The 20,332-nt window shown below is 38.6% G+C and overlaps 1 long non-coding RNA gene across 1 annotated transcript; it reads left to right on the top strand.

Annotated features, from left to right (window-relative positions):
* Positions 1–3,122: 3,122 nt before the first annotated feature.
* On the top strand, positions 3,123–17,399 carry LOC122231154. Its single transcript, XR_006208326.1, has 3 exons — positions 3,123–3,206; positions 16,724–16,766; positions 17,115–17,399. It is a non-coding gene; the product is annotated as an uncharacterized LOC122231154 (long non-coding RNA).
* The last annotated feature ends 2,933 nt before the right edge of the window (positions 17,400–20,332 follow it).

Below are 20,332 nucleotides of genomic sequence, written 5' to 3'. Positions count from 1 at the left end.
TCTACCCCCAATGTGGGGCTTGCACTCAGCCCCGAGATCAAGAGGGTGCACACTCTACCAACTGAGCCAGTCAGGTACCCCTTTTTTATTTGTCCTGGTTCCCACTGATAATTTGTGATGAGTTTGACTGCTTTTCTTTCCTATTGCTCATATTTCAGTGAGACCAGTTATTTGTACTAGAAGGGAGCCAGTGTAATTTTCCTGGCTTCAAGATTCTAGAGCTCCCTCTTCTGGCACTTATTTGAATTGTTTAAAAATACTGTACTTTGTGAGCTGTGCTGTCCCCTTTACTCGTTTCTTTGCCCCTATTGTTCCTGCTCAATATGGGGATTCTGTCCGAGAAGTGATAGGGTCCAAAATCAAGATCACCCCAGTACTCTCTGACTTAATGAGGTCCCCTTGCACTCACTTACAAACTGTAGTCTACACAGCTCCTCCTTTTGGTTTGGACTGATGTTCTCTGGGGGGCTATATCTGAAATGCATATAGAGACAAAAGATTTCTAGTAATATCCAAATCATACATAATGAAAAGAAATTCACCCAATAGAAAATGTTCAAAGGTTACAAACAGCCAATCTATAGAGAAGAAAACCTGAATGTCAAGTAAACATACGAAAAGGTGCTTTATCTCACTAGTTATTAGAAATGCTAATTAAAACATGAAAATGGGGACTTTCAACTGATTCAGCACTAAGGACATTTACAAGTTAATATAATAACTACCAAAAAAAGAATCAAATTGTGGCTCCTGTTAGAGAACAACCATCACCTCATAGGTATTCTGAGAAAAGAAAGAGAAAAAAATGTGATAAAAGAATATTACATCCCTAGTTCTTACTCTGTGATCTCTGGGTATTTGCTTACACTTCCCACATCCTAGAATATTCTCTATCTACTTCTTTATCTAACTAGTTCCTACTCATCTCTCAGGTCTTACCCTAATTGTCATTTTTCAGGAAAACATCTGATTCCCCTTTAGCCTAAGATAAATGTTCCTGTTGTGTCTGTCCTTGGTATTTTATACTTTCTCTGCCATAGCATTTTCCAGTAATTGCTGTGATACTGTTTTATGTGCACCTTGGCTAGGTTATAGTGCTGAGTTATTCAATCAAACTTTAATTGACGTATTACTATAAAGGTAGTTTATAGATGGGGTTAGCATCTACAGTCAGTTGACCTTATGTAAAGATTATCTCCCACAGTCAGGGTGGGTCTGTTCCGAGTAGTTGAAAGGCCTTAAGAGCAGAAACAAACCTTTCCTGTGGCATAAGAAATTCCATCTGTGAAATGCATTGTCACCTCCTGCTTGAGAGATTCCAGCCTTTCTCTGCTAACTGCCTACCCTAGGAAATTTGAACTTGACTAGCCAGCCCCACATTTTCATATGCCAATTCTTTGCACTAAATTCCTCAATTTCTCTCTCGAAATATATGTATATGTATATACACATAAATACATATTTACATATGTACATATACAGACATATACACATTTTCAGATATATATCTCTTCTGCTTCTATTTCTCTGGTGGAACACTGCCTGATAAAATTATTCTACCAGATTATATAATGATCCGTTTTCTTTCACATCAAACTGTAAGCACCATTAGAGCAGGAATGGTGTCTGTTTTGTTTGCCTTTGTATATCTAGGGCCTAGAATATGGTATATGCTCAAAAAACTATTGAATTAATGAATTTCCTCCTGAGATTGAGGCCCAATATAAAAATCCTCAAACAGCTGTAGGGAAACATCCTCAGTGCACTATTTGATTACAGAAGGAAGGGGGTAAGAGACTTCTAGATGCATTTAGGAAATACTGATGAATGCCAAATAATAATTCACTACTTGGAGAGACCCTTTTGGTAAGTCACTGGAGTATTTATCCAATTTTCAAAGTTGTAGCAAACATTGAAAGAAAGAAAGATGATTCTAGAAGGCAGTCATTTCTGTACTAAAAAAGAAGGTGCAGCCAAACACTACTAGTATAATTCACTGGCAAAAAACTTTGAGATTTAAAGGAAATGTAACTACTAATATAGCTAGTAGCCCATAATCATATACTCTAAGAGTTTTATTCCATTTTTAATTCAAAGGAAACAAGAAAATAGACTTTCATCTGATTCAGCACAAGAGATATGAGAATAACTTAATATGATAGCAGCAAAAATGGATCAGAATCTTGGCTTCTATCAAAGTACAGACATTCCCTTGTACATACTCCAACAAAAGAAAGCTAGAAAGAAAACCTGATGATACGAGAGAATGACATCAAAACATTTTTAAAATGCTAAAGGTTGAAATTTAAATTAAAAAAAAAAAAACTTTTGACTGCATCCTAAACCTTTGTCTTCAAAAAAACAAAACAAAACAAAACAAAACAAAACACACAAAAACAAAAAAAGTCTGAAGGCTTATGACACTAGCATCATCCATGCATTGATAAAGACATGCATTCCCAGGCCCTACCCTATGCCAACTGAATCTGAATCTCCAGTGTTCAGACCTGAGCATTGAATAGTTACTATCCTCCTCAGACGATTCCGATGCACTCTGACTTTAAACTGTCAGTCTTCACAATAGATCTTCCCTTTCCTTCACCTCACTGATCAAGATCAGCTTCTTTCTGGAAGCATTCTGTAATTCATTTTATATTAACAAAATTTCTGTGCCTCCTTTTATCTCCTAACTCGTTATTTATTATGACATTTAATCAATGCATTACAGAATCATGAAATTGAATTGGTAGAATAATGGAGAAGAAGGAATATTTTAGTTTTCTCCATACCGTATCTTTAGATCTTGCTTTGTTATATTAGTGTAAGTATTCTCTTACACAGAACAGACATAGTAATATTCATGTGCAAATCTGTATGTAGCCCACATCCCTGGCATGAAAGATCCAAGGACACATATTTTTGGAGAGTGTCACAGCTCACTTGGATCGATCATGACTAAGTATTTTCCTACCAATAAACTCGACACCTAATTCTTGACCCAAAGCTTGACACAGATTTTAATGAACAGTAAAAAGGTAAGAACAACGATCTAGGTTCAATCCCATCTGTAACGCTGAAGTGATTTCAGAAAAGTTTTTCCATCTTCCTAGATTGACTCATCGGTGAACATACAATATCTCCTATGCAAAAATAGTAAAAAGAATAACTAATAATAAATGGATGCTGTGCTAAATGGAAGGTAAAAGGTAAAACAAAATAAATTGCTTCTCATTCATTAAAGAAATGTTGATGATCATGCAAGCACAACAGATTTTAGCCACAATGGGGACCTGACATAAGCATTACACCTGCACACTTATGGTTCTAGTAAAAACATATTCAGAGTTAGACCCCAGGAAAAACAAGAAAATATGGATATCCGTGATTAAAAAATCAACAATACCATTATATTAGGAACTAAGAATTGGGAAATAGGAGCATATATTCCTTTTCTACATTCCCTGTACTTTTAAATTTCTTACTTTGAGTTTAGGCCTTATAATATACTTTCAAAATGCAGCTAAAGAGTACAGATTCATTATGAAATATCAGAATTACTTCCCAAGTTTTTTTTCAAAACAGTATTATTTACCTGAGGGGCATTAGTAAGCATCTGAAGTGTGTTTGTCCTCCCTGGATGATCATGTTGGTGCACAACAGCTGTCACAGACGGAGCCACCGATTCCAGTGAGTTTAAGGACAGGCAGCCAGGGCTTCCGTCTGGAACAGTAAAACTCTTGAAGAAAATGTAAGCCGTGTGACCAAGTTTGATTCCACCATAAGAAACTGAAGAACCATAAATACAAGAATAAAACAGCTTTAATTTCCCACAATAATGCTAAGTGTTCCCACAGCCAACATGATTACTTACCTCATTTTTCAGTTGGCCTCAGAAATAAAATACATTAGCATAAACTACACACATTAATAGAGGGAACCGTGTTAGTTATGACCCCCGCAGTCATTTACTTTACCTGATATTACAGGATCTCACACTAGTCTACTGGTGTATTACTCGGGCTAAGGATAAAATCACTCTGATTTTCTTTTTTTTTTTTTAATTTTTTTTTAACGTTTATTTATTTTTTTGAGACAGAGAGAGACAGAGCATGAACAGGGGAGGAGCAGAGAGAGAGGGAGACACAGAATCCGAAACAGGCTCCAGGCTCTGAGCTGTCAGCATAGAGCCCGACGCGGGGCTCGAACTCACGGACCGTGAGATCATGACCTGAGCCGAAGTCGGACGCTTAACCGACCAAGCCACCCAGGCGCCCCTAAATCACTCTGATTTTCTAAACACATATCAGCTAGGAGTTAGGTTAGGTGACCAGGGTACAGATAGGTGGTGGGACAAGGGAGCAATAAAGAATGAAATTTCTCTCATATTATCTGTGACTCAGATGGAAATAGATAATTAGGAACTTAACTTTATCAAGACAAGCATCTCAGTATAGATTTGATGTTTTCATGTTACAGTGTGCTTCATGATAGGAAAGTTTTTTGTTTAAAAATGTGATTAACAGTGACTTTGAAGCAATTTTCATGAAATAAAACAGAAAACATACTAACTATACTCCCAAACATATGTCAACCAAATATAAGGAAGGTAAGCCACTGTCCTCAATGAGCTTATACTAAATCCTAAGAGATTTGATTTACAGTGCATCCAAGGCTCCTGCTTTGTCTTCTGAGCTCCCAGAGCATGCATTCATTTGGTAGAAAAGTCCATGCTGAAGTCCTCCATGACACATATTTTGCCTGACATTAAGGGCAGAGAGCTGAAGGATGCTGTCTTTGCCCTCTAACAGTCTGGGCTTATGTCACTAATGTGGTTCATACCATCATGTTATGGCTGGTTATAATTGTGTCTTAAGCACCCAGGCCTTATTTACATTTGTTCACTGGCTAGCACGGTATTCAATTTTAATTGGAGCAAAAAGTTGAAAAGGTAATTTCTTAACCAAAATATAGTCAGGGGAATAAAGAGAAAAGCGAGATCAGATGAAAGAGAATCAGAATTGTTGAATTAAATGATTTCCTGACTGCCTGTCATGTGCCAAACATCCTTCCAGGGAATTTATACGTGTTCCTTTGTTTAATCCTCACCCCAATCCTGTGAGGCAGGAAGGAATCTAACCTTACTAAGCCTTACAGAGGTTGATGCCTTTCTCCCTGTCAACCCATCCTCCCCTCTGCAGCCAGGTGACCCAGTCTGGTCACTCACTGGCTCCACAGCCTTCCATGCTCTCCATTGCCCTTGGAATTATGTCCAAAACTCTCAAATGACTTTAAGGAGCTACAGGACCTGGTGTATTCCCATGTCTCTAGCCTCATTTCTTGCCACTCTTTCTCCTGCTCTCTCATTTTTGTTATAATAAGTTTCCTTCAGTTCCTTGAGCACACACCATGCTCTTTTTCATATCCTGGCCTTCCCATAGGCTGTTCTTTCCACCTAGAATGCTTTTTCTTCCTCTATTCTCAAAAAAAATGTTGAATGGATGAATGAATGAAGGGATATTAGAGTGTAGGATCTTCTCAGGGAAAAGATTAGGAGTAGGGAAGGGATTAGGGAATTAATCACAAAACAATGATAATAGATGAGTTGTTTGAGGTTTAAGCCAATCACAAGATGTAGCACAAACCCGGATCTTGGTTTCCTCTCTTCCTCATTTCTTGCTCTTCCTTAAAGCCTCAGCATTAGTGCCACTTTCTCTGGGAAGCTTTTTAACCCCAAAGGTGCTTAAATCCTCTTATTATCTTCCCTGTAGCTCCATGCACGTCCTTTCTATAATGCTTGTCACACCTGACTGAAGCACCTTGAGAGCAAAACCCCATCCCTTTTTTGGTTTCTTCTCCATCCCCAGCACATAGCATTGTAACCAGCACACTCTGTAAATGTTTATATAACATTCCCAATAAAACAAAGCAAGAATCCTTGGGAAATTAGCTGATTCCAGGGCAGGTGAAGGAAAAATACAAGATGGGTCTGGAACATATTTATTGTAGTGCCAGAAAGTAAGGAAGCACTCAAGTATCCAAACTGTGGGGTGGACATAGTGACCATCACCTAACAAACAGAGTAGAGAAAGGGAAAAATAAAAACTTTAGTAACAGGAGAAACCTGACAGACACTGCCTTCATCAATCAAGATTAACATTGCTAGTAGTACATCTTGACATCATGAACTCCCCGACTGGATCAATGAGATAGGCACCTCTCATCTGGGATATTCTTTCCCAAGATCCATAGCCTGTAACCTTGAGAAAACATCAGATAACCTAAATCGGGGGCAGTTTAAGAAATATATGATCACGGCATTCAAAAATGTCAAAGTCATGAAAAAGCTAGGAAAGACTAAGAATCCGTTAAAAGAATCAGAGGAGACCATGGTGATGCGGCAACTAAAAGCAATATGGGAGTAATGTCAGCAATATGGCGGCCTAAGCCATTTCTCCTCTTTATCCTCCTTTTTAATCAATGAATTAGTCATCTATATATGAACAGATTTGCCTTGATTGGTCTTTTGGGTCTGAGAACCTTACTCCAAGGGGCCTGGGAGGAATCTCACCCACCAGTGCACTTGGTAAGAGACAGACAAACCTCCATAACAGGCTGCAGAACAGGTAGAGCCAGCGAAAGTGTCTAGACCCCCTTAGCTGCCCTCAGTCAAAAACCAGGTAAGTGCTGACAGGACAGTCACTCACAGCTGAGTGACAACTTATAGAAGTCCAGACTATGTGAAGGAGACTCAAGCATACCGTTGGAAAAAGAAGAAAAGAAAAAATACGAATTTGGTTGCAATGGAGGCAGTAAGAGACAATTTCCTGTCACTTTTCCTCTTCCCTAAGGAAACACTGAACAAAGTTGATTTATCTGGCAATGGTGACCTGCCCACAGGGAAAAGGAAAGTGCCAAGTGAGTCCCTGGCTGCCCCAGCTGGGCACAATGTGGCTGGAAAAACCCATTTTGTCTCTGTCAGCACTGGGAGTACTAAAATGAGAGCTCTAAGACCTAGGGAGGAGAGTTATTGGGAAAGAGGCAGATATGAAGTTCAAACCACCTCGAAGGGATTGTGCTCAACAAGAAGTCCATCCACTATCCTCTGGGAGTACCACCACCAAGGATCTCCCCGATAGGCTACTAGGCACCCCTCAATGCACTACCGCTAAATTCACACCTCTGGGCACTCTGATGCAGGCGCCCTGTTAATGCTTTCAGGTGTGCTTGCCAGAGCTCTCTAGAGACAAAAAGCACCCTCAGAAAATAGTGGTTGGCAGGCAGGGAAGAAACACAAACTTGAGCAATAGCACCACCTTCTGGACAACAAAAGAAGTTTCCAGTAACCAGCCTGGTGAATTTTAAGAACCAGAGAAAACATAAGAAGCTTAAAAATTCTGCCAGACTACTGGTGGGAATGCAAACTGGTGCTGCTACTCTGGAGAACAGTATGGAGGTTCCTCAAAAAATTAAAAATAGAGCTACCCTGTTACCCAGCAATATGTCTATACAATGGATTTACAATGGAATATTACTCAGCAATCAGAAAGAATGAAATCTTGCTTTTTGCAATGTGGATGGAACTAGAATGTATTATGCCAAACAAAGTAAGTCGGTCAAAGAAAGGCAAATACCATATGACTTAACTCCTATGTGGAATTTAAGAAACACAACACATGAACATAGGGGAAGGGAAGGAAAAATAATAACAGAGAGGGAGGCAAACCATAAGAGACTCTTAAATACAGAGAGTAAACTGAGGGTTGCTGGAGGGGTGTTGGGTGGGGAGATGGGCTAAATGGGTGATAGACGTTAAGGAAGGCACCTGTTGGGATGGGCGCTGGGTGTTATATGTAAGTGATGAATTACTAAATTCTACTCCTGAGATCATTATTACACTATATGTTAACTAACTTGGATTTAAATAAAATTTTAAAAATAAACAAATAAACATTAAAAAAATTCTGCTGTAGAACAGAGCAAAAAGAGTGCAGCAGGTTCAGCTTCACAAGCACAGAGGAAAAACCCAGATAATACCAATGCCATAGAATGTAATACCCCATCTGCTGAAGGCATTGAGCACAGAGTTAAGCAGATCTCCTTTACTTCAAATAAGGAATATGAAAAAATCAAGGAAATATGTCAACACAAAAGAAAATGACAAGTCTCTGGCAACTGAGCTCAAAGGCATGGGATATTGTGATATAATTGATAAGGAACCTAAATAGCAGTTGTGAAGATTCAGTGAGTTGTAAGAAAACTGAGAAAGGCAAGTCAATAACATCAGGAATAAAATGAACAAAATGAGTTATTTTCCAAAAAGATTGCAATCATAGAAAATCACCAAACAGAAATTCTGGAGCTGAAGAAGTCAATGAATGAGATGAAGAATGCAATAGAGAGCCTCTGTAGCAGGGCAGACCAGATGGTAGAACAAATATGTGCCTTGGAGGATAGGAATTTTGAAATAACACAGTGAAAAAAAATGAAATAACAGAGATTTTAAAAGGGAAGGAAAACCTATATGTAGAACTATGGGAATCCATCAAAAGACAAATATCAGAATAACCGAGGTTCCAGAGGGAGATAGATGGGGGAAGAGAATTTATTGAAAGAAAGAACAGACAATTTCCCAAATGTGGGGAAAGGCTTGAACATCAAGTCCAGAAAGCTAATAAATCACCCTATTATCATAATGAAAAAATACCTCCTCCAAGACACATTATACTGAAACTGTCAAAAATCAAAGAAAGAATCCTAAATGCAGCTGGGGGCTGGAGGAAGGGGGAGGGCGGGCTGGGAACAATGTAACTTACAAAGAAACCCCCATTAGGCAATCAGTGGATTTCTCAGCAGAAACTCTATAGGCAGAGAGAGTGGAATGACATATTCAAAGTGTAGAAGGATAAAATTTGTCAGTCAAGAATATATTATCTGACAAAGTTATTCTTCAGATATGAAGGAGAAATAAAGGCTTTCCAAGACAAACAAAAGCTGAGGGAGTTCATCACCACTACATTGCAAGAAATGCTGAAAGGAGTTCTCAAAGCTGAAATGAGAAGATACTAATCAACATGAAAACACAGGAAAGTACACAGCACACTAATATAGATAAAAATGTATTTTAACCACTCAACTATAGTATAAAGTTTAAAGGAAAACAGTAGTAAAAATAACTATAGTGCTATAAATTTTTAATGAATAAACAACATAAAAAGAGGTAAATTGTGACATCAGTAATATAAAAGGGAAAAAGTAAAGGTTGGGCCCTTTATAGGTGACCAAAAAATAGTTGCCATCAGCCTAAAATGAACTGTGTTATCTATATAAGGTGTGTTACTTAAGCCCCATAGTAAACACAAAGCAAAAACCTAGAGCAGATTCACAAAAGACAAAGAAGGGGGAAACAGACCATACCAACATGGAAAATAACCACTTTACAAAGGTAGGCAGAAACAGAGAGAAAAAGCCACAATGGAAATTTAAAAAAAACCCAGAAACTAATTAATTAGATGGTAGTCCTTAATATCAATAATTACTCTAAGTGTATATGGATTAAATTCAGCAACCAAAGGCACAGAGTAGATGATGGATTAAAAAAACAACAACTATCGGCTGCCCACAAGAGACTTGCTTGGACCTTAAGGACACATATAGAATCAAAGTAAAGGGATGGAAAAAGGTATTCCATGCAAATGAAAACCAAAAGGAAGAAGTGTTAGCTATACTGATATCACACAAAATAGACCTTAAGTCAAAAATGTTAACAAGCAACAAGGAAGGTCATTATATAATGATAAACAGATCAGTCCATTAAGAAGATAAAACAATCATAAAAATATATACACCTAAAATCAGAGCATATAAATATACTAAGCAAATACTAATAGATATGAAAGGAGAAATAGACAATACAATAATAGTAGAGGACTTCAATACCCCAGCTTCAACAGTGGATAGATCATCCAAGCAGATCATCAACAAGGAAGAGATAGACTTGAACAAACATTAGACCAAATGGACCTAACAGACATCTGTAGAACATTCCATCTAACAGCAGCTGAATACAGGGCTTATAATTAAACCCCTGCATATATGGTCAGCTAATATTTGATAAGGGAGCCAAGAACATCCAATGGGGAAAAGATAGTCTCTTGAACAAAAGGTGTTGAGAAAACTGGGTAACCACATGCAGAAAAATGATACTGGACCCCTCTCTTACACCACTAACAAACATTAACTCCAAATGGAAAAAAGACTTAAACATAAGACCTGGTCATAAAACTCCTAGGAAAAAAACAGGGAAGAAGCTCCTCCACGTTAGTCTTGGCAAGGTATGTCACCAAAGCACAAACAACAAAAGCAAAAATCAACAAATAGGATTGCATCAAATTAAAAACCTTCTATACTGTAAAAAAACAACAACAACAAAAAGCCCCTACAGAATGAGAGACAATGTTTACAAGTCATGTGTCAGATAAGGGGTTAATATAATGTACCAGGGTGCCAGGGTGGCTCATTTGGGTGAGCGTCCGACTTCAGCTCAGGTTGTAATCTTGCAGTTTGTGAGTTCAAGCCCCACATTGGGCTCACTACTGTCACCACAGAGCCTGCTCTGCATCCTCTGTCCCCCTCTCTTTCTGTCCTTCCCCTGCTTGCACTCTCCCAAAAAAATAAATTAAAAAAATAAAATAAATGCACAAAGAACTCAGACAATGCAATAACAACAAAAAATGCAATTAATAAATGGACAGAGAATTAAATAGACACTTTTCAAAAAAAAGACATTCACATGGCCAACGTGTATATGAGAAGGTGCTCGACATCACTAATCATAAGGGAAATAAATGCATTAAGACCACAATCATCTTTCACCACACACCTGTAAGAATAGTTATCATAAAGAAGACAAGAGGTAACAAGTGTTGGTGAAGATGTGGAGAAAAGGGAGCCCTTGTGTACTGTCAGTGGAAATGTAAACTGGTCCAGCCACTGTGGAATACAGCCTGAAGGTCCTTCAAAAAGTTAAAAATAGCATTACCATATAATCTAGCATTCTGGGTATACAGCCAAAAGAAATGAAAACCTGTTATCGAAGAGATACATGCATTTCCATGTTTATTGTGGTGCTGTTTACAATAGCCAAGATATGGACACAACCTAGGTTCCCATCAATGAGATGAATGGATAAAGAAACTGCAGTATATATATACTGCAGAATACTATGCACCTGTGAGAAAAAAGGAAATTCTGCAGTTTTTGATAACATGGAATGATCTTAAAGATGTTGTGCTAAGAGAGATAAGTCACACAGAGAAAGATAAATCCTGTATGATATCCTTTTCATGTGGAAAATAAAATAAAATAAAATAAAATAAAATAAAATAAAATAAAATAAAATAAAATAAAATAGTGGAATGGTGGTTGCCGAAGGCTGGGGAATAGAGGAATGGGAGAGACATTGATTAACGGTACATGCTTGCAACTAGTAGATAAATAAGTCCTGGAGAACTAATACAAAGCACAGAGGTTACAAACAACAAAATAGTATTATTAACATTAAACTTACCAAGAGACTAAATCTTAATTGTTCTCACCACTAGAAGGAATGATAACAATATAATAGGATAGAAGTGTTAGCTAACAGTGCAATGGCAATCATATTGCAATATAAATGGATCAAACCAATGGGCTGTACACCTTAAACTTATACTGTATTATGTGTCATTTATATCTCAATTTTTAAGTAAATGAATGAATAGATGGATGAATGCAACCTGGTATCCCAGAACAGAAAAAAAGGATATTAGCGGAAAAACTAGTAAAGTTTGAGTAAATGCTATAGTTTAGTTAATTTTATTATATCAATATTTTATTAATTTAATTTAAAAATATTTTAATGTTTTTATTTATTTTTGAGAGAGAGAGAGCACAAGCAGGAGAGGGCAGAGAGAGAGGGAGATATAGAATCAGAAGCAGGCTCCAGACTCTGAGCTGTCAGCACAGAGCCCACTGTGGGACTTGAACTCGTGAACTGCGAGATCATGACGTGAGCCGAAGTCAGATTCCTCTTCTTAACCAACTGAGCCACCCAGGCGCCCCTATTTCTTAACTTTAATAAATGGATAGTGGTTTTGAAGCATGTTAATGTCAGAACAAGCTGGGATAGGGTAGATAGGAACTCTCTGTACTATCTCTGTAACTCTTGTAAAACTAAATTTATTTCAAGATAAAAAGTTAAAAAACAAAAATCCAGACTTGGCAGCAGTGTCCATTTAGGGGGAGTCTAGTGGGAGGAGCAAAGAGGCTTGCCTGATTTGGGGTTCATGAAATCTTGGCTTTCTAGCAGTGCATATATAATGTTAATGTCTTCTGCGTGGAATTTTTGATTTTGTGAAAGGATTTCAGATCCTTAAACTCATCTAACCTTCTCCATCAAGAATAAGGATAGACAAGGAAGGTTCTTACTATGTAGGGGACTGAAATGAGCTTCTCCCAGAACTTTAAGATAAAATGAGTAATCTCACATTTAATGCTTGGGATTCAGCATCTGTAGGGACCAAGGTGTGGACTCCGATGGAAACTGATCTGGAAGAAGACTCTGACATCATTAATTAACACACCAAGGAAAGAATCTGACAGAACTGGTAGCCAAGTCCAGAAAATGAATACCAAAACACTATGAATTTGTCAGCATGTTTGCAGGAGGATTAGGAGAAAGGAGGCCCTTAGCTGTTTGCAAGCCCAAATGGTAGGTACAGAGGAATTATCTCTCAGCCCTGCCAGGCTCTTGAACCCTCATACCTATGGAGACTCCTAGCAAAAACTGATGCACTCTTCTCTGGGATTGTATTACAGAGCACTCCTTGCTTAAAGGCAGCAAATCCCACTTGCCTCTTGAAGACAATAAGCTCTATAGTGAAAAGACCAGAGGGTGACTCCTTGATATCCGTTTCCCCTTCTCTTGGTAATCGCCCTAAGTAGGAAAACCCACTTTTCTATTTAATATATAATATTCTCTAACAAAGTATCAGGTTACATAATTTTTCTTTATTTTTTTATTGAAGTAAAATTAACACACAATGTTATATTAGTTTCAGATGTACATCATAATGATTTGACTTGGGGACATAATTTTATTTCATCCAACATGTACTGAATATCTACGATATGCCAGGCACAAGCTAGGTGCAAGTGACAATACAACCACCAGGATCACACATAGTCCAATGTGGAAATAGCACATCATACAGATTTAATCTGATACAAGTGTTGATAGTGTTTTATTTGAGATATGAACAAGTGCTTTAAGATACAGAAGAGAGAGGGATTCCTTCTTTTGGAGGGAGAAGTGGAAAGAGTTGAAGGCTCATTCAATCTGAGCCTTAAAATCTAAGAGAGAAGATGAAGAAGGACATTTTGGGGAAAGCTTCCATATGTGAAATGGCACAGCAATAAAAACTAAGGGCCTGCCTTAGTTGTAACTCACAGTTCCAGGAAATGGGAAGCCAGTGATGTCTTGTTCCCAATTTTAGGGGAGCTTTTCTGCTCTGAGATTCAGTCTTAAGGTGCTCCTAAAACACCTCTGAGTTCTACTCACATACCCTCCTCTTGGATTCCCCCAGTGTGCACATACGCTGCTAATTTAGGATTTTACTGTTTCCAGTAGTACACTATGCCCAGAAACATTTCTTTTGCTGGCCTAGTGCGTGGGGCCCAGTCCACCCCTGGGTGCTCACACACCATCCTGGCCTTTTCTGTCCTTTGGCCTTGACCAGGACAGCCCAGTCCATCCTGTTTTTTGGGGTTCCATCAGGGGAGTGGCTACAGTCCAATACTCTTTTCTCCCAGAAGTATCTTCCTTGTGTACTCCAGCTGATACGGTCTCATGAACATGAACTCAAACACACTGGGTAAGGGAAGAGTGATATTGCTGTGGTATCTGAGCTGCAGATACTGTGAGTGGCCACGTGCACATATTTATCTCCGCTGCTGGGCTATATACAACTTGGAAAAGAAACATGGGATTCACTTTGTTTATGGTGAAAATAAATCTCCCTTGAATAAATGAATTTAAGGATGGATAAATAAATAAGATAACCCTGTGAACATCCTTCTAGATAGAAATGTTTAGTAACATGAAAAAGTTCCCTGGTAGATGATTCTCTTCAGTCAAGGGTTCTGGATCCCAGGAAGGCACCCGTGAAAGCTGCTATCAGCCACCTTGATCTTAGGTTCTCCCTTACCCTGGCTGAGGAATACCTGATCTCAGAGCTAGACTTTGAAAAAGTAATGGGGCACCTGGGTGGCTCAGTCAGTTAAGCGCTGGCCTTCAGTCATGTCATAACCTCATAGTTTGTGGGTTTGAGCCCTGCATGGGACTCTGTGCTAACGGCTCAGAGCCTGGAGCCTGCTTCAGATTCTGTGTCTCCCTCTCTCTCTGCCCCTACCCCACTTTCTCTCTGTCTCTCTGTGTCTCTCTCTCTTTCCCTTTCTCTCTCTCTCTCTCTCTCTCAAAAATAAATAACACATTTAAAAAAAGAGTGAGAACTTCTCTCTTAAACTGAATGGGAGCAAGACTATATGGAATACTTTGAGAGACTAGGACAGAGCAAGTGTCTGGGAGAGGGAGTGAGAAGAGGGAAGGAAGAAGTTTGTAGGAAGACAGGGAAGAGGGAACCTCTCCATCACCTGCCCTGGGGCCCTTCCTAACTGAAAATTCCACCCTGGAGCCTGCAACATTTTCTGCAGGGTTCTTGGCTGTGCTTCCCTGACCAGGAATGGTTAGTTACAAGAAAGACTTGAAGCCTGTGTCTCTGAGGTCAATGGTTGCTATGGCTGCTGCAACCACAAGTTCATATGGGCAGCTGCCATATGGGCAGCTCATTTCTGCTCCTGAGTCCCATTAGAGCCTGACTCTGGATAAGAGGCTATTTACAGCAAATGATTCATTTAGAACCAAGCAATGGCGGCTTCTGCCATTGTCTGACAGACCAGCCCCAGGGCAGCCCAAAATCACAGGGATTATTTAATCAGTACAATCCATTAGGGCTGTCAATAGGAGGGGACAGTAAATATTGTGGAAAGCAGTTAAGGGATGTGGCTTCACTTCATCTTCAGCATCAGCCCTAGGACAGGGAGGAGTCACCTGGGGGACAGTGATAGAAGATAAGGAGGGAGGGGCAGGGCAATGCAGATCTGGGTGGCCCACATGCCTGCCCCTCAGGAGCTTCTAATAGGCTGACTCTCAACCTTGAACCTCATTGGAATCTCCTGGGACTTTACAAAATCCTGATACTCAGGTTCCATCACCTCCTCCAGACTCTGATTAAATTGGTCTGGCTTGTGGCCTGGGTTTTAGGGTTAGGAAGCTTTCTCTTCCTCCAGGAGGAGGCTGAAAGAGAATGGAAAGATTTTATCATTTCATAGTGGAGAGCTGGAAGGATGTCTACAGGGCACAGCTTCTCGTGTGAAGCAATGGGCCAAGAAGGAAAGGCCACCTGCCTGGATTAAGATTATTACAAATAGAGGACCATAACTTTTATCTCATGAGTTTCCAGACCAATTGATTTTCTCATTTACCATCCTTCTTCCACTTATAGTCATGTGGCCTTAGGCAAGTCTCATTTTCCTCACCTGTAAAATGGGTGTTCTCACCTTTTCTACTTATTTCCTGTTATCACCATGAAGATCAGAGTTCATGAAGATGTTATAAGTCTAGGAGAAGAGGGTAAGGAAATAGCAGAGATGTGTCTTAAGGTTTGGGACCTGAGAGGAGGTTGTCTAAATGACAGTGGTGGCGAAGAAGTTGATAAAAAACAGATTTTCAAAAACCCTCCATGCTGTATTTTCTTGCCCAAGGGTCTACTGTGCAGTTTGGTCAAAGTGTCATGAGGTCCCAGGTCTGGCTACCTCTCCCTAGATGGGGTCAAATCCTGCCTCATTTGTTCCCTAAGGAGCCAGTGGTCAGGAATCTTCTACTGCTTTACCTGTGCCCCAGAGGCCACCTAGTCCAGAGCTGGTACATCTCTGGTTAATGGTCAATAATCATTACTGGATGGATGACTGCATGGAATTAGAAACACATATGGAATCCTGACTAAAAGGAAGGAGGGTTATAGGAATAATAATGAGAAGGAGTGTGGAAGTAAAAACTCGATTTTTGCCTTGGAGGAGAGATGAACATTTTTTTTTTTAATTTTTATATTTGAGAGCAAGAGCATGAGCAAGGGAAGGCAGAGAGAGGGGGACAGAGTATCCAAGTGGTTTCTGTGCTGACAGCAGCAAGCCTGATGTGGGGCTTGAACTCAGAAACTGCAAGATCATCATCTGAGCCTAAATTGGATGCTCAACCCACTGAGCCACCCAGGTACCCCAGAGAGGAGCATTTTTATGTCTCTGGGGGAGGAGCAAGAAAGTGTGCTGTCAGAGAAAAGTGGAGTAATTAAAAATGCAAATCCCTTGAGCCCTTTGAAATGAAAAATCCCATTGAAGAGACAAAACATTTGACTCCTAAGAATTCTGGTTCCTAGTTAGCTTCCTTTTTTTTCTATCAGTTTTTGAACTTCTGTACTATATAGCAAATATCTCTTTATCCATGTGTGTGTAAATGGTGAGCTCAATGAGCAGAGGGAAATAGATCTTAACCATTATTGTATCCCATTGCTGAATACAAAATAAAGGCTCCATAATTAATGAATAAAGTATCTGTTGATTTTCTTTCTAGGTGACGTGGATACCCGGGAAAAGCATGCTCGTTCAAAAAATGGGTAAGACAGAGAAATGAATAAAAGAGGGAACGATGCAGGTAGAGGAGCGTGTCGATGCCAAAAGAAAAATTACCAGTTTCGTGATTTGAAGAGAAAGAGAAGGAACAAACACAATCTGTTTTTCTTTTCTCCCTCATCGTCCTTATCTACATACTGGCATATTTAACAGTGCTATAATCAAATCATCTACATAATTGGATATTTTGGTTTTCAAAATGCTATTTTGAACAGCTCCTTACCTATCTGATATTCTTCATAGTTATTTTTTTCTGTTAACTGCAGAATATTCCATCCAGTTAATGTACTACGACTTACCTGTTTGTACTTTTTCTGTTGTTGGACATTTAGGTGAATGCATCTCTGCTATTATAGAAAATGCCACAATGAAGAGCCTCACATCTAGGGATTGCCCTCCTCATCAATCAGCTCCTTCACCTAAATTACAATGAATGAAAATTACTGGGTCAAAGGGTGTGAACAGTTTTATGGTTCTTAATATATACCCTCAAGTTCCTGTTTTATATCAGCTGTCAGAAAGGGATGAGCACATCAATTTATTGCACACTCTGCCAGTATTACTGTTACATCTTCTTTGCCAAGTTAATAGATGGAAAAATATATCTTGTTGTTTGAGTTTTGTTATGGCCTGAATATTTTCCCACTTGCTCACTATCAGCATTTCATTCTGTTCAGGTCATTTGCCATTAAGGGGGCATTTATGATACTTATATATGTTAGAGTAAACTTTTATATTTTATACATAATAATCCCTTTCCCTAACACTTAACACAAATATTTTTCCTGCCGTTTTTAATTTCACTGTGATTAATTGGTTCTTGTACAAAAGTTATGTATTGACCTTTCCCTTTATGAGTTCTTTCAAAAATTCACGTTTAGACACTGTATCTAAATGAACATATAAAAAACTTTCAATGTTACTTTGTAAAACATATGACCATTAAGTTATTTAATACGTTTGTAATTTTTAAATATACATTTTGAATATAACTTGATGTTTCCCCAAACTGGTAATCAAGTGGCAGTTTAGAGTCTATATGTGAGAGACTTGGGGAGCAATCTTGTTCAGAGGGAGGACAGGCTTCTTGTTCTGAAGCTGTCTTGCGGCATTACAGCAAGTATATTGTTTTTCAAGTTATTATTCAAGTATAACTAACATATAGTGTTATATTAGTTTCAGTTATGCAATATGATTCAACAATTCTATACATTTCTCAGTGCTCATGAAGATAAATGTACTCTTTAATCCCTTTTATCTATTTCAACAACCCCCCCCCAACTCCCTCCCCCTCTGATAGCCCCTAGTTTGTTCTCTATATTTATTTAAGAGTCTGGTTTTTTTTTTTTATGTTGCTGTTGTTTGTGTGTTTCTTTCTTTCTTTGTTCATTTGTTTTGTTTCTTAAATTCCACACGTGAGCGAAATCCTGTGATATTTGTCTTACTCAGACTGACTTATTTCACTTAGGATTATACCCTCCAAATCTATCCATGTTGTTGCAAATGGCAAAATTTCATGGTTTTTATGGCTGAATAATAGTCCATTGTGTATATATACCTCATCTTCTTTATCCATTCACCTATCGATGGACACGTGGGTTGCTTCCCTATCTTGGCTATTGTAAATAATGCTTCAGTAAATACAGAGGTGCATGTATGTTTTCGAATTAGTGTTTTCATATCCTTTGGGTAAACACCCAGTAGTGGAATTACTGGATTATATGGTATTTCTATTTTTAATTTTTTTAGAAACTTCCATACAATTTTCCACAATGGCTACATCATTTTGCATTCCCCCCAATAGTGGGAAAGTTTCTTTTTCTCCCTGTTATTTCTTGTGTTTTTTATTTTAGCCATTCTGACAGGTGTAAAGTGGTATCTCATTATGGTTTCAGTTTGCATTTCCCAATGATCAGTGATGTTGAGCATCTTTTTCATGTGTCTGTTGGCCATCTGGATGTCTTTGGAAAATTTTCTGTTTAGGTCCTCTGCCCAATTTTAATTGGATTATTTGTGGTTTTGGTGTTGAGTTGTAGAAGTTCTTTTTGTATGTTTGATATTAGCACCTTGTCAGATATATCATTTGTAAACATCTTCTCCCTTTGGGTTGTCATTTTGTTTTCTTGATGGTTTCTTTCACTGTGCAAAAGCTTTTTATTTTGATGTAGTCCCAATAGTTTAATTTTGCTTTTGTTTCCCTTGCAGAGAGACATATCTAGAAAAATGTTTCCATGGCCAGTATCAAAGAAATTACTACTGCGGCACCTGGGTGGCTCAGTAGATTAAGCATCTGACTCTTGGTTTCAGCTCAGGTCATGATCTCCCAGTTTGTGAGTTCGAGGCCCGCATCGGGCTCTGTGCTGACAGAGCTTGAGATTCTCTGTCTCCCTCTCTCTTTGCCCCTCCCCAACTCACACATGCACTCTCTCTCACTCTCTCTCTCTCTCAAAAATAAACATTTTTTTAAAAAGGAAATTTTTTTATTATTTACTCTTTTTTAATTTACATTCAAGTTAGTTAGCATATAGTATAATAATGATTTCAGGAGTAGAATCCAGTGATTCATCCCCTACATATAACACCCAGTGCTCATCCCAACAAGTGTCCTCCTTAATGCCCCTTGCCCATTTAGCCATCCCCCCCACCCACAATCCCTGCAGCAACCCTCAGTTTGTTCTCTGTATTTAAGAGTCTCTTATGTTTTGTCCCCCTTCCTGTTTTTATATTATTTTTGCTTCCCTTCCCTTATGTTCATCTGTTTTGTATCTTAAATTCCACAAATGAGTGAAGTCATATGATATTTGTCTTTCTCTGACTAATTTTGCTGAGCATAATACACTCTAGTTCCATCCACATTATTGCAAATGGCAAGATTTCATTCTTCTTGATTGCTGAGTAATACTCCATTGTGTGTGTGTGTGTGTGTGTGTGTGTGTGTGTGTGTGTGTATATATATATATATATATATATATATATATATATATATACCACATCTTCTTTATCCATTCATCTGTCGATAGACATTTAGGCTCTTTCCATACTTTGGCTATTGTCAATAGCACTGCTATAAACATTGGGGTGCATGTGCCCCTTCAAAGCAGTACACCCACATCCTTTGGATAAATACCTAGTAGTACAATTGTTGGGTCGAAGGGTATTTCTATTTTTAATTTTTTGAGGAACCTCCATACTGTTTTCCAGAGTGGCTGCACCAGTTTGCATTCCCACTAGCAGTGCAAGAGAGTTCCTCTTTCTCCGCATCCTCACCAACATCTGTCATTGCTTGAGTTGTTAATTTTAGCCATTTCTGACAGGTGTGAGGTGGTATCTCACTGTGGTTTTGATTTGTATTTCCCTGATGATGAGTGATGTGGAGCGTTTTTTCATGTGTCCATTAGCCATCTGAGTGTCTTCTTTGGAAAATGTCTATTCATGTCTTTTTCCCATTTCTTCACTGGATTATTTGTTTTTTGGGTGTTGACTTTGATAAGTTCTTTATAGATTTTGGATACTAACCCTTTATCTGATATGTCATTTGCAAATATCTTCT

This window comes from Panthera tigris, chromosome D1, assembly GCF_018350195.1.
Source record: "Panthera tigris isolate Pti1 chromosome D1, P.tigris_Pti1_mat1.1, whole genome shotgun sequence".
NCBI lineage: Eukaryota > Metazoa > Chordata > Mammalia > Carnivora > Felidae > Panthera > Panthera tigris.
This window is presented reverse-complemented; position numbering and strand designations above follow the sequence as displayed.